Source organism: Orcinus orca, chromosome 4 (genome assembly GCF_937001465.1).
Source record: "Orcinus orca chromosome 4, mOrcOrc1.1, whole genome shotgun sequence".
Lineage (NCBI taxonomy): Eukaryota > Metazoa > Chordata > Mammalia > Artiodactyla > Delphinidae > Orcinus > Orcinus orca.
The window spans coordinates 50,203,224-50,230,144 of NC_064562.1; the positions used below are offsets into that span (position 1 = coordinate 50,203,224).

The 26,921-nt window shown below is 38.4% G+C and overlaps 1 protein-coding gene and 1 long non-coding RNA gene across 2 annotated transcripts in view; one reads left to right on the plus strand and one right to left on the minus strand.

Annotated features, from left to right (window-relative positions):
• The window catches only part of LOC101285495 (growth-regulated alpha protein-like), a 114,817-nt gene that overhangs the window by 23,600 nt on the left and 64,296 nt on the right, over positions 1-26,921 (minus strand). The window lies entirely within an intron of this gene.
• Positions 1-26,921, plus strand: part of LOC117198058 (uncharacterized) — a 29,220-nt gene that overhangs the window by 1,037 nt on the left and 1,262 nt on the right. The window contains exons 2-6 of the long non-coding RNA XR_004478993.2: positions 5,096-5,248; positions 21,484-21,565; positions 23,847-23,945; positions 25,312-25,373; positions 26,494-26,645. This is a non-coding gene — a long non-coding RNA (uncharacterized LOC117198058). The remainder of the gene's footprint in view (positions 1-5,095; positions 5,249-21,483; positions 21,566-23,846; positions 23,946-25,311; positions 25,374-26,493; positions 26,646-26,921) is intronic.

Below are 26,921 nucleotides of genomic sequence, written 5' to 3' on the forward strand. Positions count from 1 at the left end.
CAGCCTTGACGCTGAATCGGCCTCTCTACCCCAACACCGAATTAAATCTTGGAGACAGAGTTTTGGGTGAAGTAGAAAAGAATAGCTTTATTGCTTTGCCAGGCAAAGGGGGCCACAGCAGGATAACGCCCTTAAGACTGTGTGACCCAACTGAGTGGGTAGTGAGGAGTTTTATAATAATGGTTCAAAGAGGGTGTGATCAGCTCGTGAAACTTCTTCAATTGGTTGGTGGAGAGGTAAGTGGGAGCCAGCATCATCAACCTTCTGGTTCCAGCAGGTCTGGGGTCTATGTGTTTGTGGGTAGCATATTGTTAACTTCTCCCACCTGCTGGGGGTTTCAGCATCTGCAAAACAGCTCAAAGACATTGTTGTGTATATGCCTTGAGGGGGAACCAGGGCCCTGCCCCAAGGCTGCACTGTTGTTTCTCTTGACTGTTCCTCCCTTGTCTCAGCATCCCCTCCCTTCCCTAATTAGCAACTGTTTGATCCCTTCCCTTGGAACTCAAGGAAGGTCCTGGAGGCTGAAGGAAGCCTATTTCCTGTAATCAAGAAATGGGGGGCACAGAAAGGTTTTTGTGCTCAGGAGCCCCTCCTGCTTGGCATTAGCCTCACCAGGAAGGATTATCAGCCCTTCACCCACGAGTTGACTGGAACTCAGAGAGGTTGTCCTTAGTCACACAGGCAGCAAGTGGGAGAGCTGGGATTCTAGGTTAGAGCAATATGACTGGACCAGGCAGCTGCCTTTTCCCAGTAAGTGGTACTATCACAGTGTTTGATTAAAATACCATTTCCCTGAAACAAAGAAATAATGGCTTTAAAATTTTTTTTTGGCCAGGGAAGACATTTTGAGCATATTTAAATATATGAGGACCATTTCTTTTCTTTAAAAAAATTTTAAAGCAATTTATTGGATTATGAGTATAATGACTTTTTTGCTTGTTTTTTCAGCTTTATTGAGGTATAATTGACATATAAAATTGTAAGATATTTAAAGTATACATGGTGATGATTTGATATATGTATACATTGTGAAAGGATTCCTCCCATCTAGTTAATTAACACATCCATAACTTTACACACTTTTCCCTTTTTTTGTGTGTGAGAACATTTAAGTTCTACTCTCCTAGCAAATTTCAGTTACACAAAACAGTATTATCAACTACAGTCACCACGTTATACATTAGATTCTCTGGAGCATTTTTTTCTTTAAATATGCCCTGGTATGAAATGTCTGATATTTATCTGGTTCAGTTAGTTGAATTATTTTCTAACATTAAGAGAGACTACAGTAGCAATTTCATTAGTGGATTTGAGATTGAGTTTAGAGTATTCCTTTAAATAGATCTAAGTCTTTCAAAAATAATAAAGAACTCATGTAAGAAATAGAATTGAATTTCTGTGACACCTTGATAATGATACCTATCACTTATTGAGTATATATTCTGTGTTAGACACTGGTTGACAAAAATGTACCTTAATTGGCCCTCACCCCCTTCTGAGTTCCTTGGATCACCCTTGTATTAGAGGTAAGGAAATGGAGACCGAGAGAAAGAGCAGCAAAGTCACACAGAGAGTAAGTAAATTGTAGTGGTGGATTCAAACCCAGGGTGGACCGCCTTTTACAGATACTGCTCTTGAATGCCATGTGAATTCAAGTGAGGGGACAAAGGCCCCTCTGCTGAAGACACCAACAGCAGTATACACATGAAACTTTAAAAATATCTTAAGTTATGCATATCCTGACTTTGTAGGGTCATACAATTATGGGACCACTCTAAACGAAAGAATACATATTACAATGAAAAAATGAACATTAATTTTAAATAAGAAAAAATTTATAGCAAATTACAAATTCATAAAGCTGAAAAACACCATAAACAGAAAAAAAATAGTATGTGCTTATTAAATAACTGCTTGCAATATCTCTAAAATACTCTTACTCTTTGGTTTTGGTTACATACTGTTGATCTCCTCTTCACATAACAATGATTTTTTAAGATGATCTTCTATGCATAGAAAGATAGTTTATTCTTTCTGTTAGGATGGTTGATCAAAATTTGTTTTTATTATAGATAGCTGGATGCATAGGGCATAAAATTTCATATACAGATGTACTTATTTGTTGTGCTATTGCAGGTGCATGCTCCACAAACATAGGATTCCAGTCAAACAGGAAAAAAAGTATGAAACAATTGTAGTTGTATTCCCTGAATTATTAACTATATTCCTGAAATGAGAAGGTTTGTTTTGTTGAGGGTTGATGTGAACTGAATCCTCTGCTCTTGACTTTACATTTTGATAACTGAAAGAGTTTTCCCCGGACTAGCTTCTGGCTCTGTGTATTTCAATCTTGTTTCTCCCATACCTACCTCATTTTATTGTTGTCCACCTTAAGACCCATTCTAATCCTCGTATCAGGAAGGTGGGTGAGTAGGCACAGTAAGTAGAGGGATATTCCTAGCAACTAGTCTCACACCAGGATGGCTAGTAAAAACAGAACCATTCATAACATGACTGTGAACCAGTAAAATATATATCATTAAATCTACATTTAAACATCTTCAACTCAACTTCTCCTCAACCAGATCTCAAAAGCACAGCTAGATCGACATCATCCAGTATAAGCAGAAGTGTAAGGAAGGAAGTGAGAGTGAGAAAAATAAGCAGTCATAACAAATTTGGTTAAAATATGTGACTTCAGCAAATTTTATAAAAATATATGACTCTTGTTAGTAAACTAGTGAGGGGCCTGGAGCTTAAACTAATTAGCTTCGTGATATATCCACCTATGGCTGTGATGAAGTTCTCATCTATCTGAGAGGCATCATTGCTTAAAACATGTAAAACTGTTCATCCTTATGTTTAGGTTAGCAAATATGACCCTAGTAACTGGTAACAGTGACAAATATAAGAGAATTCTGTTGTATGGTCAAAACGGTGAATCAGATCTAGGTCACTGAAATATTTTTATGAAAAACTTACATTAGGGTAGGTTCAAAGAGATTTTTCTTTCCTTGGTTTAGTATTTTGAACTAGCCGCAAAGATTTCTTTCTGCCTTTCTGATGTCCACCCAAACCACTCTCACATCTGCTATATTAAAGTTTGCATGTTAGGGCTTCCCTGGTGGCGCAGTGGTTGAGAGTCCGCCTGCCGATGCAGGGGACACGGGTTCGTGCCCCGGTCTGGGAAGATCCCACATGCCTCGGAGCGGCTGGGCCCGTGAGCCATGGCCGCTGAGCCTGCGCGTCCGGAGCCTGTGCTCCGCAAAGGGAGAGGCCACAGCAGTGAGAGGCCCGCGTACCGCAAAAAAAAAAAAAAAGAAAAAAAAGAAAAAAAATTTGCACGTTAAATTTTAATTCATCAAATTTATAAACTAACTCTCACATGGTTTCCTCTTTTGTAACTCCTAAAAGCAAAGTTAATGTGGGAGATTTTTTCAGTGGTTGATTTATCCTCAGGGTAACAATGCCCTGTTACTCTTTTTCTCTGGGGGCACCTATGATAGAAATGTTGGGGGAAAGGGACTTTAGAGGGAGATTCTGAAATCGTTGGGAAATTCCACAACTGTTCTTCATAGACATGTCAACAAATGACTTCATCCAGGATCCATGATTCATACATCAGGCATGCCGATGTTGGAATAGGGTCAACAGAAGGAAGCTGACCTCAGACACAGGGACTCACAGCTGCTGAGCCAGAATAACTTTGAAAGATGTCTTCTTTTTCGCAGATTTTTCTTGAATGTTCGCTCTGTGTGATGTGCTAGGGACTCAAATTCAACTCCTGTTGTTAAGGGAAAAGAAACCAAGAAGTCACTTAGGAAAGGGTACAGTGGGCTAGAGGAAGGCTCACAGACAGGAGAGGGCAAACCTTGAGATCCTCACTCTTATGGTGAGGTGGAGGCTGAAAGAATGAACTTTCAGGAAGTGCCCACACCGTGTTGCGACCTGGGCTGAATTTTAAAAGTTGCATTGGTTTTGTCATGTAGAAAAGGGGAAAGATACTCCAGACAGAGAAAATAGTATGAGCAAAAATTCAGAGGTGTGAGAATGTAAAAGACTAAAACTGAGGGTGGGAGGAGAGAGACATCTAGAGAGGAGGTTAGAGAGAACAGAAGGGGCCAAGCAGAGAAAAACTTTTATCAGGGCAAGAATGTAAACTATCCTGAAGGCCATGGCAAGGGGGTAGACACTGATGATTAAGCCTGGGAAAAGACATGGCCAGATTCCTATTTTAGAGAGTTCACTTGGCAGAAGTGAGTGAATGGTGGAGGGCGAAAGCTTGGGGTTAGACCATTTAGGAGATATTCTGTGGTGGTCTGGGGGAGAGAAAGGGGAGCTCAGTCCAGTGTAGTGGAGCTAGGAAGGGAGAAGAAATTCGCTAAGAAATTATTTTAAAAGACTAGGTAGTGTTACATGTTGGAATACTTCACAGATGCAAGTAGAAGTAGAAATACTGGCCAGACAATTGTGAACTAGAAGTACTGATTGATATTAAGAAATGCTAACAACACAATAGCAGCTGAAATAACCAAGACCTAAAGTTGTGGCATACACACAACACACAAGATTGAAAGGAAATAGATCAAAGCCTTAAGAGCCATAATCTCTGGATAGTGAGATGACAGATAACTTTTATTTTCTTTTTTATATTTTTATATAGTCAGAATGAATCATATTTGTAATGCAGAACTATGACGAAAGTTAAGGAGAAAAGAAGGATGAAAGGAAGTGAAAAAAAGGAGGAAGGCCGAAAGGAGACATTTCAGAGATGTTAAGGAGATACACTCAGTGGTGTATGGGAAGTGGAAATGGTTTCATAAAGAGAGAGAGACTTATGATTCCTACAGAGGCCTCTTTAACTTAACCTATTCTAGAAGTTTCTACAAAGCAAGCATTATAGGCTATAGGACCCAGGTTTGCTATATAGTAGGTTGGGGAGTAAACATGAGATTGGAGCCAGCGTGGGAAAGTACTTAAGTTGTGTTCTTCTGACTGTCCATTAGTTTAGCTATGGCTGCTGAGGTATCTGGAGGGGAATGTGTAATGTGTTTTGTAGGAAAGCAGCAGACTTTGATTCTGGTTTCTTGAATAGAGGCTGCCCTGCTGAAGTTGGATCCCTGACTGGCTACGCAACTCTGCCCCGTCCCTGTCCAGCCCTAGGCTCTACTTTCCTGACTCAGAGCATTCGATGCCTTGGTGGTTTGTATATATTGAGAATTTGAATGTGTTGGAGCAGAATATTGTGGTAAGTACCCAGTCGTTATCTGCCCTGTCAGCTGCTTTTTCTTTTCTGAGCCCTTGGAAAATGAACCATAATGCTCATAACTATATTAATAACAATAGTCACAATGATGACTAAAAAATAGGGACAATACAATACAATATATTTAACAAAAGACTTAGGAATAATAACAGCAGCTTCACTGAGTGTTCAAAGGTTCAAATTTGGGGGGGGGTCATTTTTTTTCCAAGAAGAGTCATCAAGTGGCCTGAAATTCTGCGCAATATCTTCCCTTATTAGAGCTGTCTCTATGAGCAAGCTCAGTGTCGCTGAAGGAGAGACCATGTAGGTGCTCCCTTCTTCCTAGGAGTGCCACTTCTCTCTCTGCGTACCACCTTGGCCTTAAGAACTCTATGCTCAAACGCAGAGTTCAGTTCATAAATACATTCCCCCAACATGACTAAAAGGTCCTATCCATGTGCTCCCATGGCTTCTGCACTTATCTATATTATGACACTCCACCCATTGCATTTTTTTTTTTTTTTTGCGGTACACGGGCCTCTCACTGCTGTGGCCTCTCCCGTTGTGGAGCACATGCTCCGGACGTGCAGGCTCAGTGGCCATGGCTCACGGGCCCAGCCGCTCCACGGCACATGTGATCCTCCCGGACCGGGGCACGAACCTGTGTCCCCTGCACCGGCAGGCGGACTCTCAACCACTGCGCCACCACGGAAGCCCCACCCATTGCATTTTACTTACCTGTCTGTACTCTCACTAGATTTAAACATCTATAAAGAAATTATATCTTTTTCACTGTTGTATCCACAGCACCCACCACAAAGCCTGGCACATAACATGCTGAAGAGGTTTTGCTAAATAATTAATAACAGATTTTGTTAAGTGACATTGTTAAATTAATAAACAAAGGATTAAGTTCAGAAAAAATACAAAAGTTAAAAACAAGAAGACCCAAATACTTCTAACATTTGCTCCCATTCACTAGCCAGCACTTTAATGTAGATTTCACCCCTCCCTCCCCCAAGACACACACATACGCCTTACTGTTGCTTTAAGCTCCTGAAAAGAGGAAAGGTGCTAGATCAAAATATTTACTAGTTGTACTACTGCAAGACTCTTGGACAGTGCTTATTATAGCCAGAAACTGAAACTATTCTTACAAAACGAGAGGAAGAACAGTGGGAACAGAGCAAGGGAGTTTCACTAAGCAAGTCTTTTTTTCTAGGGCACAAACTGATACTTTAATGTCTATTTTGAGGAGGTGCAAAATTATTTTAACTATTATTTGTGCATGTGGAAATAGGGATATATATTCTTATATGAGGCAGCAAGAAGTACAAAACATCACCTTGGATATCGCTGCCCCAAATGAATCTAATCATGAAGAAATATGAGTCAAAACCAAGTTGAGGAAATTTTGTTTCGGAATAAAGAAAACTAAAGACATATGACAACTAAATGCAATATGTAATCCTAGATTTGGATCCTAGAATAGTTGTATCTTTCTCTGTCTCTGTCCACCAAGCCATTTATCATTCATCTATGTATCCATCCATGTATCCATCTATCTATCCAACTATTCATCTATGTAAAGAATATCATTGGGACAATTGTCATAAACTGGATAAAGTTTGCAGATTAAATTGTATCACTCTTAATTTCTTAGTTTTGATCATTGTAACGCATTAGAGGAGAATTTTCTTGTTCTTAGGAAATACTGGGAAATCTGAGTGAAGTGTATTCTAGAATTCTTTATACTCTTCTTACAGCTTTTCTGTTAAGTTTAAAGTTATTTCATATATAAAATAGATAACCAACAAGGACCTACTGTGTAGCACAGGGAACTATATTCAGTATTTTGTAATAACCTATACGGGAAAAGAATCTGAAATCAGTATTTTGTAATAACCTATACGGGAAAAGAATCTGAAAAAGAATACACACACACACACACACACACACACTCATATATATATGTAAAACCGAATCACTTTGCTGTACACCTGAAACTAACACAACATTTAAAGCAGCTATACTTCAATTAAAAAATAAATGAATTAATTTAAAAAAAATCCTGCATGGGTTCCACGAGCTGCAGCATTTGATTAATGTGTGAACATATTTCTAAAAAGAAACTTGAATGAAATTTTCAAGACTGTGAAAAAGTTTTCAAGAATGGAAAAAGAAATTTAAAAAACAACAAAACAAGTGGTAGTTTCTTAAAATTTGTGCCTAAATAAACCATATAAATAAATTTTTCATACTCTGTTCCATTAAAAAAAGTTATTTCAAAATAAAAATATTATAAAAATTAGGGTTATAAATACAAATAATCAGATTGAGAGATACATACTGTGATGGACTGAATGTTTGTGTTCTCCCCCCAAAACTCATATGCTGAAACCTAATCCCCAATGTAATGGTATTTGGAGGTGGGGCCTTTGAGAGGTGATTAGGTCATGAGGGTGGAGCCTTCATGAATGGGATTACAGGCATACCTTGGAGATATGTGAGTTCTGTTCAAGAAACTCCCAATAAAGTGAATATCTCAACAAAGCAAGTCACACACTATTTTTGGTTTCCTAGTGCATATAAAAAGTATGTTCACACTGTACTGTAGTCTATTAAGTGTGCAACAGCATTATGTCTAAAAAAACAATGTACATACCTTATATTAAAAACACTTTATTGCTAAAAATGCTAATCTGAGCCTTCAGTGAGTCCTAATCTTTTTGCTGGTGGAGGCTCTTGCCTCGATGCTGATGGCTGCTCACTGATGAGGGTGGTGGTTGCTGAAGGTTGGGGTGGCCATGACAGCTTCATAAAATAACAATGAAGTCTGCATCATGAATTGACTCTTCCTTTAACAAACAATTTCTCTGTAGCATACAAAGCTAGTTGACAGCATTTTACCCACAGTAGAACTTCTTTTCAAAATAGAAGTCAGTCTTTTCAAACCCTGTAGCTGCTTTATCAACTGAGTTTACATAATATTCTAAATGCTTAGTTGTCATTTCAACAATTTTCAGTGCATCTTCAGCAGGAGTAGATTCTATCTCAAGAAGCCATTTTCTTTGTTCATTCATAAGAAGCAACTCCTCATTCATTAAAATTTTATCATGCAATTGCAGCGATTTAGTCACGTCTTCAGGCTTTGCTTCTTATTCTAGTTCTCTTGCTATTTCCACCACACCTCCACTGAAGTCTTGAGCTCCTCGAAGTCATCCATGAGGGTTGGAATCAACTTCTAAACTTCTGTTAATGTTGATAGTTTGATCTCTTCCCATGAATTGTGAAAATTCTTAATGGCATCTAGAATGGTGAATTTTTTCCAGAAGGTTTTCAAATGACTTTACCCAAATCCACCAGAGGGATCACTGTCTATGACAGCTGTAGCCTTATGAAATATATTTCTTATAGAATAAGACTTGAAAGTTGAAATAACTCCTTGATCCACGGGCTGCAGAATGTATATTGTGTTAGCAGGCATGAAAAACAACCTTAATCATAATCATACATGTCCATCAGAGCTCTCAGGTGACTGGGTGCATTGTCGATGAGCATTAATATTTTGAAAAGAATCTTGTTTCCTGAACAGTGTGTCTCAACAGTGGGCTTAAAATATTCAGTAAACCATGTTGGTAAATGGATGTGTTGTCATCCAGGCTTTCTTGTTCCATTTATAGAGCATAGGCAGAGTAGATTTAGCATAATTCTTAAGGGCCCTAGGATTTTCAGAATGGTACATGAGCATTGGCTTCAACTTAGAGTCACCAGCTGATTAGCCCTGAGAGTCAAAAGAGTCAGCCTGTCCTTTGAAACTTTGAAGCCAGGCATTGACTTCTCTCTAGCTGTAAAGGTCTTAGATGGCATCTTCTTCCAGTAGAAGGCTGTCACATCTACTTTGAAAAATCTGTTGTTTAGTGTAACCACCTTCATTAATTATCTTAGATGGATCTTCTGGATAAGTTGCTGCAGCTTCTACGTCAGCACTTGCTGCTTTACTTTGCAATTTTATCCTATGGAGATGACTTCTTTCGTTAAACTTCATGAACAAACCTCTGCTAGCTTCAGACCTTTCCTCTGTAGCTTCTTCACCTCTCTCAGCTTTCACAGAAGTGAGGAGAGTTAGAGCCTTGCTCTGTATAAGCTTTGGCTTAAGGGAATGTTGTAGCAGGTTTGATCATCTATCCAGACCACTAAAACTTTCTCCATATCAGCAATAAAGCTGTTTCGCTTTCTTATCATTTGTGTGTTCACTGGAGGAGCACTTTTCATTTCCTTCAAGAACTTTTTCTTTATGTTCACAATTGGGCTAAGTGTTTGGCACAAGAGGCCTAGCTTTCAAGCTACCTGGGCTTTCAACACGCCCTCTTCACTAAGCTAAATCATGCCTAGTTTATGATTTAAAGTAAGAGATGTGAGACTCTTCACTTGACGGCTTAGAGGTCATTGCAGGATTATTAATTGACCTAATTTCAAAGTTGTTGTGTCAATAGGGAGGCCCAGGAGAGGGAGAGAGATGGGGGAATAGCTGGTCGGTGGAGCAGTCAGAACACACACATTTATTGATTAAGCTCACCATTTTATATGTACATGGTTTGTGGTACCCCCAAACAACTACAATAATTACATCAAAGATCACTGATCACAGATCACCATAACAAATCGAATAATAATGAAAAAGTTGGAGGTATTACCAGAATTACCAAAATATGGTACAGAGACACAAAGTGAGCAAATGCTGTTGGAAAAATGGCATCAGAAGACTTGCTTGATACAGGGTCGCCCCAGACCTTTGATTTGTAAAAAAACGCAATGTCTGCAAAACGCAATAAAGCAAAACACAATAAAATGAGGTATGCCTGTAGAACCCTTATAAAAGAGACCCTAGAGACTCTCTTACCCATTCTGCCATATGAGGACACAGTGAGAAGAAGGCTGCCTATAACCAGGAAGTGGGTTCTCACCAGACACCCAATCTGCTGGCACCTTGGTCTCAGACTTCCCAGCCTCCAGAACTCTGAGAAATAAATGTTTCTTGTTTAAGCCACCCAGCCTATGGTATTTTTGTTACAGCAGCCCTAACAGATTAAGACATATACATTAAACAAAATAGTTTTATACCAAATCAGTTAAACTTTAAGCATGCTGAAAATTTTTTGAGACCTAGGAGTGTTTGTTTGGGTTAGTTTCAAAGTGCAGAGGGACATACTGGATTTTGTGTGATTTCCAGTGACATAGTGCAAAGATGAGGTCCCACACACCTTTAGTGTTGCAATAATATAAAAAACCTCAGGAGCAGTCCAGCCAACACAATTCCTCAGAGACAGCCAAGCACACCAGTGTCTGGGGCTGCAGGACACTGGAAAGAAAGGATCCAGGGTAAACATGACTTCGAAGCTGACCATAGCTCTATTGCTTTCTTGGCAGTTCCATGCTTTCTGTAGCACCGTGTGAAGGTAGGTACATTCTTCTGATCACCAGAGCTTTCTTTTGTATAACTATGGTCCTCAGAAAGCAAGGGGCTTTAAATCTGATCAAAATTGCTTTAAGAACAAACATTTATTTTTATTCAAACAAACAAAAAAAATTCATTTAACGTTGACAGGGCTGCAAAATGACTTCCATGGACCCTAGACAATTTTACCTTTGTGGGGTTCTCCCATCATAATATCAATATTAAAAATTGCTTTTGACATAACTTTAAATACTTCACCTTTTTTTCTGCTTCAGGGAAAATTTAGTAGATTTTTGTGGGTCCAAAAAATTTCACCTTTTTCTGTTGTGAGAAAAAAATAACACTTTTTTTGACTCTAAATCTTTGTTTCTTTTTTGATTTTAAAAGAAATCAAAATATTTTCAAAGGACCCTAAAATTATTGTGGGCCCTAGGCACTGTGTCTACTATGCTTAATGTACAAGTCAGCTCTGATTGAATTAGATTTTGAAATATTTAGGCTGTATCTCTATTCTTCTAAGGAAGGTGTAATATTTGAATTGATATAAGCATTTGGTTGCTAAAAATATATGTCTGAATATTAGTTGAATTTTATAGACCTATGTATCACTATATATACCTAAATCCATTTATAATTTATATTATATTCCACTGGGAGCCACAGTTGATAAATATTGTCCATTAACATCAAACCAGGTAACCCATATATTTTTACTTAGTATTCTGTTAACAAAGGTTCAGCCAACTATCATTTCCTATCTGTTTTGAAGACCCCATGATGGATCCTAGACCCTTCTGAGATCCTGTTCTATAACAAATAATATCTTGTTTTTAACATGTGGTTTCTGCACTTGAATTTTTTCTTTTATTAGCATTAAAGAATTTTTCTTAAACATAACACATCTCTGTGAAATAGTATATGCTTCTATTAATTCTTTCTAAAGGTGATTTCTTTGTTGATGAGATCATAGCTGACCTCCTGTAAATACCATTATGGTGTCACAGAGGATTCTGCAAAATCAAGTAGAAGAAAAATGTCATATGGAGGTTCAACATTAATTTTGAAAACTACAAATATTAATCTTCATATAGAAAGTTATTTAAAGTAGTCAGTGAAAATCGTTTTTTAAAAAAGGAAATGGATGTCAAGGCCTGGCCAAAAAGTAATCTTTTATTTGTAGCAATCTGTTTCTTAAAATTAAGACTTTTTTTGTGGACCTCGAAATCATCATATTAGAGTTTAAAGAGTATGTAGCAGAGTTATGACTTTTAATGAAACCGGTACCTGTTCCCTTATTGTTTTTACTGCTTCCATTGTGTCAAGTATGAGTGCAGTGTTTCAGTGCCAGGGGGTGATGACACATTCCACTCCTTTCTATCCAAAATGTATCAAAGAATGAAGAATGATTCAGAATAGATCACACTATAAAAGTTGAGAAATCATGTATTTAAAAGTGCTGAGTTATTTTGCATCTGCAAATGTAGAATATCTAGGTGCTGGGTGTACAGTGGTAAACAAAAATGAGAAATATCTCTGTCCTGATGACACTTAATGTGGTACTGATGTCTGTTTAGTTTTGGCTCCAGTGTTGCCTTACTTCTGAATCCTAGAGCAGTAGTTTCATTTATTTGATATAAGCAGATTCCAAAACACAGCCTGGGGAGCAGATTAACCTCCATCCTGTAGAGTTAAAGTAATTGGAGAAGCAGGACAAAATTTCTGAAATAATTATTAAGTTTGAATTGGGAATTAGTGTGATCAAAGCAACTCTAGGTGCATGCTGGCTAACCCTAGCGATCTGACTCCGGGTAATCCGGGAATTCCTTTCCCTGTGACTGCTGGGTCCAATGGCCTTTGGCAATGTAAGTGAAGTGCTGCCGTGGCTTCCAGAAAATTGTGAAGAAATCCTGTTGGCACCATTTCAGTTCACCGCTGAACTCAAAGGACCGTGATTTCAATAACAAAGGAATATCTAAACCAGGTAAATAATTCATCCTCCAAATCTTTTTTTTTTAAGCTCATTCACAAAGACCTGTATCTCTGCCTAGACCTTCAGCAAAAGTGGGTGCAGACAGTTATACAGATAGTTTTGAGGAGGTGAGCTGATTTTTCTCAATTAAAATTCTTTATCATGCAACTAAGGAAAATTCAGAAAACTCAGCTCCTCAATTACCTGATGGAATCTTACTAACTCCACCCCCCCATTTTGCTGCTGCTTAAAAGTTTTCTTTCATGTATTTGCCTCTTCAATAATAGGAAAAAAATAGCAGCAATAGCAATTTTGCTTTTTTAATAACTGAAAATGTAGAGCAAATCAGTAAACCTAAAACTATTTATTTCTCAAAATAAAGAAAAAAGCACAACAAAAAATTCCTTTACCCTTTTAAAAAAATTAACTTATTTATATATTTTTGGCTGTGTTGGGTCTTCGTTGCTGCGCGTGGACTTTCTAATTACAGGGAGCGGAGGCTACTCTTTGTTGCGGTGCACGGGCTTCTCATTGCGGTGGCTTCTCTGTTGCGGAGCACCGGCTCTAGGCGCACGGGCTTCAGTAGTTGTGGCACGTGGACTCAGTAGTTGTGGCGCACAGGCTTAGTTGCCCTGAGGCATGTGGGATCTTCCCAGACCAGGGCTCGAACTCGTGTCCCCTCCATTGGCAGGAGGATTCTTAACCACTGCGTCACCAGGCAAGTCTAAGTTCCTTTACTCTTAATTCATTGTTTGCTGTTGATAGCTTTGAGGAATGAGAAAAAAATGATAAAAAAATTAAAGGATAATTCTTCCATGGTTTCCAAAAATTTCTCAGTGAATATGCTCATGAAATTCAAGTAAATAAAATCAGAGCTCTAGCCAATTCTGTTCAATCCCCACCCATATCACCCTATCCTCACTACTTCAGTACTCACTGTATTTAGTCCTTCAGGGCTTTCTCTGGCCACTGGAGTCCGCTATAACAGCAGAACCAAAGGCTGGAAATACTGGGAAATTAATGCCCCTTGAAGCAGCCTTTAACTAATGACTCACCAGAGTAGTGTGTAAATAGCCCAGCTCCCTCACTCCTCAGGTGGGATAACTCTGAAACATGCTGTACGTGGTTTCCAGTGAAGTTCCAATTAACCCACAGCAGTAACTGACACTTTATTGGTTGCCTTCTCTTTCCTTTGCTATTATCCCCCTCACCCACCGCTCTTGTTTACTGGGATCACTTCCAAAATAAACTATTGATACTTGAATCCATACCTGAGTGACAGCTTTTAGGGATAACCAGACTGAGACAATAGCTTTCAATGCTCTGCAGGGCTGGAAACCAACCACTGTGTTTAGTTTCTCCTGAATTTCTAAAGTGGGATAAAAATATGCCACTTTGTATCACACAAGAGAATTGTGAGGACGTGTAAAAATTCTTTAAGTTTTTAAATAGTCATATAAAATATTATTTTCAAATGTAACTTAGTTCAAATATAATATATGTACTTAGATTGTAGGGTTAACCAAAGGTAATATAGACAATTATAAAGAAAAAATATTAGTAGGATAATATAATGGCCTAGAAGAACATTTATATTTCTTTTAGATTCTTAATGATGTTCCATTAGAGAACTTTTGATGCTGCTGCTCTCATCTTTTCTCTGCTGGTACCCTGCTTATCCTGCTTTCATTTTTACTCAGTTATAGCTTGAACCATGAGCCTCTTGTTTTAGAGCAGTACCCCTATAATAGTTTCATTATGTTGAAACGCAAAATAGCAAGGATTCACTTGACATTGTGTTCAGTGTCATTGTTTATTGGTCAAAATTATTTATTCTCTACCGTAGGTTGTCATTATTTTATTCAGATAAATGTCATTTGTCAACATCAAGTTTTATTTTTTTATTACCATTTTTTTTTTTTTTTTTTGCGTTACGCGGGCCTCTCACTGTTGTGGCCTCTCCCGTTGCGGAGCACAGGCTCCGGACGCGCAGGCTCAGCGGCCATGGCTCATGCGCCCAGTCGCTCCGCGGCATGTGGGATCCTCCCGGACCGGGGCACGAACCTGTGTCCCCTGCATCGGCAGGTGGACTCTCAACCACTGCGCCACCAGGGAAGCCCCAAGTATTCTTATATATCTACAGACATACAGATATATAGAACTACATGTATATCAAGGCATATTAGAGTTGATGGGAGTAGTTTGGTGCAATAGTTAGGAGAAAGACTGGAAACTGTGAATAAAGGTAAAGCAGATTGAAAAGTATATCTGTTAAGACTTAGTACAGTCAGAGATACTTTGAGTACATCTGAAATGTGTCTCCAACAGGTTAATTTAAAACACTATGAAAATTTCATTTTTCCACAATGAGTTTTCAGCTTATTCAGTTAATAACGATAACAAAGCAAGAAGAAAAAGACAATCTACTACAAAATGTGGGAGAACAAATATTGGCAATTCACAGGGAAGTAAAACTTAATGTAAGCCAATATGCATGTGAGAAGATGTTAAAGCTCATTGCCCATCATGGAAATGCAAATTAAACCACAATGAAGTACTAAAAAATAATATATCGAATAACTCTGAGCATTAGTATATGGAGAAATGGGAACTCATACATTGCCCAAAGGGGAGTGTAACGTTATATAACCACTTTGGAGATGATGAAGTAGCTTTCTAAAGTACTTTCTATCTGCAACAGAGCATCTGGATATATAGACAGGATATAGCTGATGGAGAGTGAAGTGTACTGGGTTTCAGGGGAACTGTCCAAGGCGGTAAGAAGGGGGTCATTGGAACTAATCTGTAAGTAAGCGCCTATGAATACCTACTTTCAAAGCACTTTTAAAAAGATTGTATTATCCTGAGGCTAGAAGCTAGAACTTGCAATTGGGAGTGTGATAATGTCCCTGGTAGAAGTTTTGAGGTCTCCAAAACAAGGTATACTTTGGAGAAGATAAAATTCCTTGAATAAATTGTAGGATTAAAGAAAGAGATAGACCTGGTTACTCTGGTCATATAGATCTAAAATTTATAGTAGGAAGAAGGGGCATTGACAAGACTATTTTTATTCTTTTTAAAGTCCAGGTATATTAGTGCCACAGCATGCCAATGAAAATTAATTACCTCATAGAATATAGAGATGGGGAAAAAAATAAAGCATACTCCTTTTCTCTCCTGGGCATCATTATAGAAAACCCCATGAGTTGGATCTAAATAGCTTTTATTTAAGAGAAGCTCAAGTAATTGGGAAATAGAAGGATAAACTAGAGGGGAAGAGTTGTGCTAGGGTTGAGGTATATTCTCTAGATGGAAAGAATACTGGATATATATATATATATATATATATATATATGGGAAGCAAGAAACGGTAACATTGAGTAACTGAAGGCTATTAAACAATCTTGGAGAATCATTTTTGGTAGAGACCAATGGTCTAAGAACATCTATTAATGAACAGTTGACCAATATAATTATTATGGTATCTCATCATGAGAATACCTTTCAAGTTGTCATAGTGCAAAAGAATCCTGGGAAAAAATGTGGCTGACTGTGGGTTTCCATACTTCTATTGGTCAGCTAAGGCTGGCTGACAAATACTTCGTTTCCATACCCTGTTATGAACTGTTCAGCTTGTTGTGAAGCCAGGGTTTCACAGTTAGATTGTGAGATGATAATACCAGGTACCAAAAGCTGTTAAAAATAAGAAAGAAACCAATTTTTCCCTTTCAAAAAGATTTTTATGAATTTTAATAGATGCTTCTGGGCTTCTCTGAGAAGTCCCAGTAGGATTCAGTACCGAAAGAGAAGATGGTCTGTGTTGAAACTCACCGGGAAGAGCTAGCTTAACTCTGGCATTGGGTGGTAGCAGAGGCAGCTGATGCCTTCCTTTTCAGATGCAGCACCAGAAACAAACACTTTCATGAAAGCAATCACTTTTTAGGAGTCCAGGGGTCAATGATGCAATCTGTGGTGTCCCTGTCCAATAAGGAAGAGCTGTATTGTCTTTGTCAGCCTCATTCTGTTGTGAAATTCAGGTGAGGTTTTTTTTCCAGCTATGGGTCCTCTGGACCAGACTTTCTGGCATCTGAGGAAATTCTCTGAGTTAATCAATCTCTCTCTCTCTCTTTCTCCAGCTTTGATGAGGCATACTTTTCCTACAAAAACTGCACAAATTTAAAACATATAATTTGATGATCTTTGATATACCTGTATGTCTATGAAACCAGATTGTTGCATTACCAGAAACCATTCATCTTGGTAATAAATATATCCATTAACCCTCAAAAGTTTCATCACCCTCCTGCCACTTGTAATCTCTCCCTCCAATCCTACCTCTCAAGTCCCCGGGAAAACACTGGTCTGTTCAGAGACTCCCAGGAAGAGTGGTCCTAGGGATTAAGGTGAAGCTGCAAGTCTTTATCTGTTCTAGCTCAAAAGTCATGTCATATCACTTGTACCACATCCTATTTGTTAAGCAAGTCACTAACATCAACTCAGTTTCAGAGGAGGGCAATTAGATTCTACCTTTCAATGGAAGGAGTAGCAAAAAATTCTCAGCCATCTTTAAATTATCACAATAGGATTGAAAACCACTGTGAATAGCCTAGCCTTCTCATTTTATAGATAGAGATACCGAAGCATGGAGTTTTGATGTGACATCAATTTTGAGTAAACACAATTAACTCTAAAACTCGAATTTTGAGTGAACACAGTTAACTCTAAAACTCCAAATGTGATTCTCAGGACTGAAAACTTTATGTAAAAACTTTGTTAGATACCTGCCACATTGCTTTTGGCCTCTCAATAAAAAATACCTTTAGCTGTCTGCTTACAACTTCTCAGGAGAAAGCCTTCCAATTCCTATCTACTTCTCATGTGGGCTAGAAAAAAGAATGTGAATGAAAAACATTCACAGACCACATTTTAAAAAAATGAGGTGTGATCATTGCAAATACTCTGCATTAGGTGGTTTCTGCCATCTTTCAATCTCACAATTTCATATTGCAAAACTGTTCAGGGTATTACCAAGAAAGAAGAACTGCACTTCAAAACATCCGAAAAAGATTTAGATCATTAGAGAAAGTATGATCACAGACTGACTTTTCAGGAAGCAGATTCTGATGAAAAAGTTTTGGAGATCTATTGAACAGCAAAACACATACAGTTAACACTGCTGTAAGGTACACTTAAACATGGTTAAGGTAGTAAATTTGATGTCATGTGCTTTTTATCACAATAAAAAAAAAACAGGAGGCAAATTCTGAGATGATTTTGGAGTTCAAGACATTTATTAAGGATCAAAACCTAAGAAAAGAAGTGTGAGGAAGTGGAATTGGGCAGAGGAGAATAGTTGAATTGCTTTGCAAACCTTACATAGACTTAGATAACCCAGCCAGGCAAGCCCCAGAGCAAATATTGTCATCCCACCTAGATCTGAAATGACCCACCTTTGCACTGTCGCTGAGCTACTAGATGCAGGCTGCTCCAGGAAGGCCACGACCTTGGTCAAAGCAGCTCCCTGCAGCAGAAACAGCAAGTTCTTTTATGAAGGGGCATCTGAGCAGTGGAATTCCATGTCTACTGCCATCGCTGGAGATAGGAAGTTCAGACAACATAGGGGGAAATTAATAATTCTACTTTTGAAGATGTTGTCTGCAATTCCTGAAGAAAAAATATAGGAAACATGATTCAATGACAATTCCAGTACACTGAAAATAGAATTCAAGAGTATTTAGTACTAATTTTAACTAGAAAATATGTGCTCCTTTGTTTCACACACACACACAGACACACACACACACACATAGACACACAAATCATCTTTTAGCATGACAGGAAGGGCAAAAATAGGATCATAGGGGTATAAGTATAGGACATGTAATTATTTATGCTTTTTAATTTCTATTCTGTTGAGTTTATTCATAATATTATCAGTTCTTTGGTTTTCTTCCAGGATTTTTGCATTTTTCTGTTATTTTGTGCATTTATAAATACAGAGCCTGTAATCCAAAATATGCTAATTAAATGCAATTTGAAGCTTTAAAATGTTCCTAAAGGATACTATGTTGATTTACTTCTTAATATTTTTATGTCATTTTTGCACTTTCATACAGAACAACTTTTTTCCCCACATCTTCAGCCAGAGCATTTTAAGGCTTCCTAAGATCTCTCTTGCTCTCCGCAAGAACTTACGCAAATTGTTTATTCTCTCTAAACCTCAGTTGCATCAGCTGTAAGATGGAGATACGATGGTGCTTACTTCATAGGATTGTTGTGAGCATAAAATGATATAATATATGTAGATGGCTTATGGCAGTGGCTGGCACATAGAAACAAGTCAATATGTGTAACTGACTGTAGCATAACACTGGTAATCATCCTTTCATTAGTAAAAATCAGGCATTACCATGCGAAACCCTTTTGCAAAATATATTTGTTGAAAGGTAACAATTTAGTAATAGAAACCAAAATTCCGATCCCAGGGTTCAGTCTCCGGGACTTTTCTAAATCTGTCACAAGGTGGCCCCAAATCCATATCCTTCATGGCTCTGCGTTCATGGAACATGAATCAAACAGCAAGAAAATATTGCAGCAAAAATCCGTGGCAATAATAGTCCAAAGTGTAGGTGGCCCACCTAATAATCAATTGTCCATTGTCTGGAAGAAGATAGAAAAGCAAGCCTTATATGTTTGAAATGAGCAAGAAGGTTGTTAAATGTGTCTAGATGATTTTTTTCAAGGTTAGTCTCAATAAAAGTGGTTAATATATCATCCTTGACATTGAACACTTCAAGTAGTATATGGCCTAGTATGCTTGGTTGAGAAAAATCTCTAATCTTTACCTTTTTCCTCTTTTATAAATTGGTTAGTTAGCAATTATTTTTTTTTTATCTGAACACTTGTAAAGCAGTTTCAGAACCATTTCCTCTTTATTTTCTTCTACCTGAAACAGAGAGAAAACTGTAAATCATATAAGATCCTGTCAGGAAAGCCTCAGATTAAATGTTTTATAAGATCATGACTAATTCATTACTTCTTCCTCTTATTTCCAAATCCTTGAAGTCTCAAAACCTTCCTTCCAGGCAGTGAAAAATGCTTTCCAGGCTAGGTAATGTAATTCTAGAAGAAATGCTTGGCAATTGATTGCAACTGGTAGATAATACTTGAATAAATGGTAAAAGTATTAATACCATGGGACTGAGCATTTAAGAACTGCCATATTGTAGTATAGTGGTTACGAGTCTTAGCATAAGAGTCAGAAGTTTGGTATTCCAGTTTAACTTAATAGTGGAGTAGCTTGGATAAGTCACTTCAAGATTATCAAACTTTTTTCATGGAGGTTTTTGTGAGAATTGAATGTGTGTGTAAATTGCTGAATATTCTGCTTGGAGCACAGTAAGGACATAATAGTACCTTTTATTACCATCACTGCTTTCGTTCATGATACCATCGGATAAAGGAAAGAATTAATTTAATCTTCAATGGAAAGATCCAAACACATCCCTGCTGACATTTTCTAGCTGATTCTGAATTGAGCTTCAAAACCCAGCTCTAACTGACACACCATCTTCCATGTTGGTTGGTTTGTTTTTGCAGAGCAAGAGGGGGTCAGCACTAGGGGCAGCCCAGCATTGCTTGGAAGACTGCAGCCTGGAATTTAGTAAGGTGTTCTGAGTATACACTTTAGCCAAAAATACGGAAAATTATATTTTTTGAGTGAGCTCATAGACTTTTCAAAGTAACTGAGAGAGACTTGACTTGATGTGCACACTCTACTACATATTTGATTTTTATCTCAGGAAAAGAAGCAGAAATAAGATAAAATTGTTGAACTTAGTAATCTACAGACGTCTTTCCTGCATCTGTCTTTGTAAGTAAGAAGATAATTTAGACAGTCTAATTATAGTGTAGATAAATTACAATTCATAATCATACGTGACTCACTGTATGCCCAGAATTTCCAACTAAATGTTTTATGTGAATTGTTAAAATTCTATTTTTACTTGCCTTATGGCAAGGGCTTGCAGGTAGCCATCAATACCAAGACCTTAGACAGCATTTGTAACACCAGATGGAGGACACACGTTTGATATTCTTCCTACACTTTAGAGAAAGCTGTTCAGCACTTGTTTCCCAAGATAAATGTGTTAAGACATGGACACTTTCATCAAGAACGTACTTGCAATAGATAATTAATAAGATCCTGCTGTATAGCACAGGGAACTCTACTTCACTGTACAGTAGAAACTAACACAACACTGTAAAACAATTATACCCCAATAATAAAAAAAAGAAAACAATGCAAATTCATTCTTCATTGTGCATTGTATTAAATTAAAAGCAAATCAAGAAAAAAAACTGTACTCCTAAAACATTTCAAGATGGATTCAAATGCAATATTCATACATAATCTTTTGAAACTTACCAAAAATTAAATTACACTTTTGAAGACCAATTTAAAAATTGGAACAAAGATTAGCATAACTAGCTATATAAAGTATACACACACATCAGGCACTCTGTTGCATATTTCATCCAATTTTAACAACAATTTTATAAGTATTATCCCCATTTGTTCTGAACCATCAATTTCTTCTGTGCATTCCTTAATGTATTGCATAATAATTACAAAAGATTAATATTTGGGGATATGTATCCTAATGTTTTTAATATACTGGTAATTAAGGATGGGAAGAGGGATATGCTTAAACACTCGTGTGTGTGTGTGTGTGTGTGTGTGTGCATCGTAATATATAGAGTTTTACTTTTACAGCTCTTTTTAATTAACCTCTTTCTCTCTTTTTGCAGGTGGGGACCAAACTCGACGGGGAAAACTGGGACGAGTTGATAGGGAGGAGTTTTGTTGCCTTCGTACTAACCTGGACATACTGTGAGTTCACTAGGCAAAATTACCAAGGCATGATTGTTAAACAATTTTTCTTTTTGTCACCTTCCTACCTTCATTCCCAAGCCTTTTTGCTTCCTCCTTCTCCTTGCATCTTGGCACCTAGAACTTTGTCAGAGCTCTCCGGCAAACCAGAGCCTGCTCTCCAGAGCCTCTGCCTCTCCTTCTAAATAAAGATACCCCTGCCACCACCCTTCCCCATTTCCACCCCCGCCTCAGTGTTGCAGATAAAATAAGTCACTGATCTGGTTATAGTGCTTGATCCTAAGATAATTGAACGGGCCATAGCCTTTATCAACGAACTTTAAAGAATCTGCAGAACTAAAAGCCATCTCTAATAGAAAAATACATGGGGGTTAATTTTCATTGCAGACTACCTCTTTTTTTTTTAATTTTTGGCTGCGGTGGGTCTTCATTGCTGCGCGCGGGTTTTCTCTAGTTGCGGCGAACGGGGGGTGGGGGCTACTCTTAATTGTGGTGCGCCAGCTTCTCGTTACGGTGGATGCGCAGCACGGGCGCTAGCATGAGCTTCAGTAGTTGTAGCACGTGGTCTCAGTAGTTGTGGCACACAGGCTTAGCTGCTCCACGGCATGTGAGATCTTCCCCGACCAGGGCTCGAACCCGTGTCTCCTGCATTGGCAGGCGGATTCTTAACCACTACACCACCAGGGAACTCCCTGCAGACTACCTCTTAAGAACAACTTGACAATGCACAAACAGAAGCCGCCTCCCACCCCACACGCACACTCCCTTGCTGAAAGTAAAATGACAGGAAAGGAACTTTTCCAACACGTACAATCTTTTGCTTCCACACGTCTACTCTCTTGCCCACTCTATATTTTCATACGCAGAGCTTTAGTGCTGGAGAGGTTTATATGTATGCTCTAACAGTGCACTCTTTTTTTTTTTATTGTTAAGAAGATGTTGGGGGTAGGAGTTTATTAATTAATTAATTAATTAATTATTGCGGTGTTGGGTCTTCGTTTCTGTGCGAGGGCTTTCTCTAGTGTGGCAAGCGGGGGCCACTTTTCATCGCGGTTCGCGGGCCTCTCACTATCGCGACCTCTCTTGTTGCAGAGCACCGGCTCCAGACGCGCAGGCTCAGTAGTTGTGGCTCACGGGCCTAGTTGCTCCGCGGCATGTGGGATCATCCCAGACCAGGGCTCGAACCCGTGTCCCCTGCATTAGCAGACAGATTCTCAACCACTGCGCCAGCAGGGAAGCCCTAACAGTGCACTCTTGAATACCATGCTTCACTTCCTAGAAATGTCCTGTAGATTGATGCATTGTTTTATCCAAAGGAATGCATCCTTGCTGTTAGAAAGCAATCTGGTGTTGATTTGGTCAGGATGAAGTTCAGAAAGCCGTGTAAAGAGCTAACATGCTATTCAGTATTTTAAATGATTTTGTTTCTCTCAGTTATAAATAATTTAATCTCCCTGCATCAGAATTCAACTGTTAATAGAAGGATGAAAGTTCACTCTTACTTCTTTTGTAGCCAAAGTATATTTCCAACCACATCAAATTAAAACAACTAATAGAAACACTTTAGATTTTAAACACAGGAAAGTGCGGTGGAATTAGGACCATTTCTAATTTAAGCTTCTAAGAGGCTCCTAGAACTACTATTAATTCTGTTTCTTTTAGTCTGAGATACAGGTAAGAGCTGGGTAGCTCCATTACAGATGGAAAAACGGCCCAGAGAGGGTAGGAGGTTTCTCAACATAATAAATAGAATCATAAAAAGGAATCAAGGCCCTCTGACTCAACAGTCCAGTGTTTTCTAAAGGCAGACCACACTTAGATGTTTAGATTCATTGCCAAATACCTACAAACACAACTAACCACAGGGACTGTGAGATCAGGCCACTTGGGAAAAATACATCAGTACTGTAACCTCTTGAGCAAGTGTAAAACATAGCCCAGAAGTATGCTGGTGTCTCAGCTTTGTTCACTGTAACATAAAATCAGGGGAGGTGAGGGACAGAACATCCGGGGCTGCACTATCACCATCCTGTGACCAAACTAGGATCAGTGTCTGGGGGTAACTGACTATTTCCAAAAAGAGAAGACAACATAGGATCAAAGAAAGGCAAACCAAAGAACTTTAATGTGGATAACTGGGTAATGGAAAGCTAAATATTTTTACAATCCATAGAACTCCCAGAAAGAGATGTATTTCTGTAGACAAAAGAATTTTTTTGCGTCTCTCTCTTTTTTTTAAAAAAAAAAAGGATTGCCATAATTTTTGTTTTCCTAAAATCAGAATCTGAGACGAGGCCTTGGGTGCTGGTATGAAGGGATCCAGGACACCAGAATAAGGAAGTAGAGAAGTGGAACAGGGAATGGTGGAAAGCCAGTGTAAGTAAGTATGCCTCACTGAATTGCTGCTATGGGCAACAGGGAGGGTCTCCATTCCCCTGGAACTTCCAGGAAGTAGACAGAATGCCTCCTAGAATATTCTCCCTTAAAGGCATGGAGTCTGGAGTATGTAACATCAGTTCTCCTCACCCAGTGGTTGAGGATAGCCCTCAGGGGCATTAACTCCTACCCCCTACTTGTAGCTCTTCTTGCGCACTAGTCAGGCACACTCCCACTACCTTGGGGAAAGCTGTGAAAGCAGAATGCAGAAAGATGCCTGCTCTTCAGGTGGGAAGCTACCAGTGCAAGGTGCAGCTGAGATTATTGTATAGAACTCTTCCCCACTGTTGTGACTGAAATCAGAAGAACTTTCAGGGGTATGTGATGTGGAGAACAATAAATGCATGTTGAAGGCTGCCTCTTGTACTACTCAGATGCAGTGGAGCTCCAAACTGAGTTCACTTAGTCAACTGAGTCTTATTGGAATAAGCTACACTCCCCATGACTGCCCCTGGTCCTAGGTAATTATTGATATTAGTCATCTCCTTCCTTCACATTCATTCTAGATTTTCATTATCCTTGGTCTGAAATTGAGCTGATTTCATTTGCTTACCTGGTGGAGGAAACTAGACCTTCATCCCTGAGGGGTTTGAGCTTTTGGTTGCCTTTGCCTTATCTGGCCAGTTTTTGAAATTGCCCATTTCCCATTTTCCCATGGCATAGAGACACCACAAGTCCCCATAAGTGTCCTAACTCCTCATGATAATCAGGGTCAATTATTTCAATCAGGAAGGTAACCCCTCTATTTATCTGCTGGTCCACAAGCCCAAAGTGACCAGGCAGCAGTTGTAGTTTTAGATTCAGTGGAACACAATTTTTGTGCCTTGGTACCAACATGTTTCTCCTTGGAAGCAGAATCTTTGAGTTGTCAGAGTCTAGCATCATGAGTTCTGGAAGCACAAAACCTGCAAGTGGGTAGCAGAGCATGGTGGTTAGAGAGATGGGTACTACTGCTACCCTTTGTTTCCCGATCTGCATATATATTCTAGCACCATTTATAATGGCCATTATTTGATCCTTTTCTGAACGTTCTGAGTTGCTTCTGTCCCACAATGTCTTTGCAGAAATGTCTATTTCCTGTTTTGGACCCCATATTATTAAACCATGATAATTCTTATACTAGAGCTTACACATTTATTTTTAAAAAAATCAAACTTCAATTATTGAGTTGTCTTTATTCCATATCCTTTGAAGGTTTTGCTGTCCTTCGTTATGATCTGCAAAATACTGCACAATGCCTATTATCTTGGAAAACAGTTGTGATTTTGCATCTCTTTCTCTAACACAAGCTCTCTATGTTCTCTTTGGAGAAGGCGGCCTCTGCCACAGGGAGAATTCTCAGCATTGTGTGACAATGTAAGGAATGCCAACAGTAAGTGTCAATTCCTATTTGGAGTACAAGCTGGAAGCACATCTTCATTTCACAGTGTCACATTCTTTCTGTGGGTTACCATTAAACACCCCCTCAAAGCATTACTTAGGGTTGTTACTATTTGATCTCTTTCATGTCTCAAAAAACTTGGGCTACACTAGTGCAGATTCTGTGCATTTATATTCTTCAGAAACTGTTATCACTTTACTGACAGCAGATAAAAACATGTAATTATTATTTGACAATATTTCTTATCTTATAAAAACATGTAAGGGACTGACTATTTATAAATTTATAGACAGCACATTTAAGCTTAGTTTAAAGCCACAATATGAAGAAGTTTTTGTATTTTATTACAAAGAGCAAAGTGATTGATATTGTGGGAAAGCAATGGGAAGGGAGAAAGTAGAGACAGAATTGAAGGTATGTGCCCCTCGGCTCTCCACCTAAGAGGTTTTGTTCCTTTTGAGGGGCAGCTGGAATAATGGGGGAAAGAGGTTGTAAACAAGATCAGGAGAATGGGACTGAGATTGACTTGATCTCAAAGAAACATCTGGCTATTTGAGCAGCTATTTTCATTTGTTATTCTCTGTTTTATCAGAACATTACTAGATTTTCACTTTGAACAAGCCAAAGCTCATTATCCTAATTCTCTCTGAACATTTTTTCTATTTTGCAAATTTCTACTGCCAGTAGCCAGGTTCAAAGCATTGAATATTGGAGTAGCTCTATAGGTCACCATGTTTGTCCAACAGAAAGAACTTCCATCTGATTGTATACCTTTCATCATCAAATTCAAAATAAGGGCTACCTCTGGAGGTGCAATCAGGGAGAGTCCACAGGGGCTTCAACTACAGTAGTAATGTTTTAGTTCCCAAAGGGGAACAACTATTTACTAGATTATTTTTACACTGTTCTTAATTTCCAAACTATTTTACAATAGCAATTTTTAAGGTACTCAATTAAAAGAAAGGATTATATGCTTCTTCATGGGTATTTACCTGTCAATACTGAGAATGTCTTATTAGCTCTACATCCACCGATAAATGGTAATCAGTAAAATGACACAATAGTTCTTGCAGAGATTTCATGCAAGTTCTTTTGTTTATTTACTTAACAGGAAAGAATAACTACATGATCGAGAACAGGTGATGAATATTCTTCCAAAAGAAGCCTTTGCAGAATATATGACCTCTCTTTAAGCTTCTGCCTGGCTAAGACGCTACACCATATTTTTCTTCACAGAATAGATGTACACATCTTCCTTCCAGAGTATGTCATTAACCTACCTTTGGCTTACCCTCGGTATTTTACTTTTTTCTTCTCCTTATTTATTAGTAGTTGGATTTGTATTTTTAGATTGCCAGGAAACTGGTGTTTATATTCAATATGATATTGTCTTTATTAATATACTTATAAACTTAACAGTCAACTTGACTTGCCACCAGTCATGTCCTATAAATCATAATCCTTTGCTCAAATGTGTAGGGCTGTCTAATTCCATTATCTCTGAGCGTTCACTTTAGAAAGTGAAACTGATGCTCTATA